We start from the raw sequence: 2,059 nt of genomic DNA on the forward strand, positions 1-2,059 counted from the left end.
GAAAGATATCACGGATGACTTTTCTGAAGAAAGTTGCATGATAATACAAATTAGGTCCCAATATTTAACATTACTGAAAAAACATCTTAAATGAATATATACCTGGAATGATTGCCATGAGAAATGTTAGAAATTAAGTTGCCGCTCAATGGAGATTTTTATTTTCAAAACTCTCTCTAGTTTCCTGAATGGATCTTTATATTCTCAAGATATGACCATAACTAGAATTAGTTGTATGGAACAGCAAACATTATGAAAAGCCTAACCATCATACCATTTAAAAGCAAACATGAGAATGATCTGAGATATGTCAATGTACAAAGCACAGATGGTGACTGAGTGCCAAAATTTGAACTGATCCTTTTCAGATGATCACGCATAATTTAATATGTCAGTCAACAGAGGCCCTCAATAGAAAATAGAAAACTCGTGGGAGGTAATTGGAAACAAACCTCTTAAAGCCAATATTAACCATAAGTTGGCTACAACACAGCAGGCAAAAAATACTATGAAATGACTTTTTATATTTGAATTTAGATTTTGAAATTCTGAATTTTTGTTGTATTCAAGGATATAGGTGATTTTTATTCTTTTTGATGAAAGTTAGCTTTTTGAAATTAAAGTATTTTTATAATAATCAAATGTATGTATATACATTTTAAAAGGCAAAAAATATAATTGAGGTTTAAAACAAGATATAAAACCTTTATTGATAAAAACATTGATGGATGTGTAATGAAGTAGAAATTTAGGAAATTTAGAAATATAGGAAATCTGTAGACATAGATAAGCATTCCTTCATACATATCTATTAAAATTATTTTGTTTGTTTGTTTCAAGTAATAAGATCCAAACAATTTTAAAATTAAGTAAGTGAAATGTGTACATTATAGTAAACATAGTGGTTCTTTAAAATTCTAATTTACAAAATTACTTTAATTTTTTAAAATTTAAATTTACCTGCTCTATTTATTGCTTTGTCAAACTGGTTATTATTTGCTGACATAGCAAATTAACCCTATCTAGGTACTTTCTACTATAATGACAGTGTGATAAATGAGTGATATGTAAGTTTACATTTGAATAATTGTTTTTGAAGAACTTTAACACAAAAAAGAACAAGAAAATGCAATTTGAGCAATTTAATAAGTCAATAAAGCAGTTAACCCATAAGTACCTAAAATACTAAATTAAATAGAAAAAAAAAATACTCTATTAACCCTATTCAATAAAACAATTAGCTAAAAACAGCACAAAGATTCAGTGTAAGAAGTTTGTACGCATGCAGGGAAAATCTAGAAAGTGACTAATGAAAGCAAGGAACATTTGAATTGCTGCTCTACCCCAATCTCCTGGAAGTTTGTAGCTGGTTGTCCAGAATGGGATAGCTCTAAGTAACTGTAAACCTCACCTAACATGAAACTGTTGTAAACAACAAGTGTGAAACAATGCTAACTTCCCTTTGCTTTGGCCCATGTGTGTTATTTCTTAACTACTTGCTATCTTTCTTATATATACTGTTAATTTAAGTATAGACCTTCAATTAGTGCTGATAACATGTAAACAAAATAATTAGCTTCCTATCCCATAGATTCATATAGATTCTAAATATAAAAATGAACCTTAAGAATAAAGAGTGTATGAGTGCACATAGGCAACCTGTAGATGTAGGAAATATTGAAATTTGAGATTTGAAGAACATGATTTTAACAGTGAAATTCGGATGCAAACACAGCATGTATCATATTAAAGTTTTACTCTTATTTCAACAAAAACACATAAAATGAAGAGAAGACATTTTATATTTATCATAAACCATTACATTAAAAGGTGATTCAAAGGTGATAAAGTCAAACCAGACATTGAAAGCTGGAGACAAAAAGTATGGAACTTCCACAATACAATTTTTTTTAACTTTTCTGTAAATTCAGAACCGTCCTTGGAGAATAGAACAAATGCTAGCTAAGCAGGAGAAAGACCGAGGGAAACAAAGATTCAGCTTGCCTTCCTTGTCTCCTGTTTTCATTTTTTCCCCTATTTTGTCACTAGTCCAGAAGAA

The sequence above is a fragment of the Pteropus vampyrus genome, unplaced genomic scaffold (assembly GCF_000151845.1).
Source record: "Pteropus vampyrus isolate Shadow unplaced genomic scaffold, Pvam_2.0 Scaffold21, whole genome shotgun sequence".
Classification (NCBI taxonomy): Eukaryota; Metazoa; Chordata; class Mammalia; order Chiroptera; family Pteropodidae; genus Pteropus; species Pteropus vampyrus.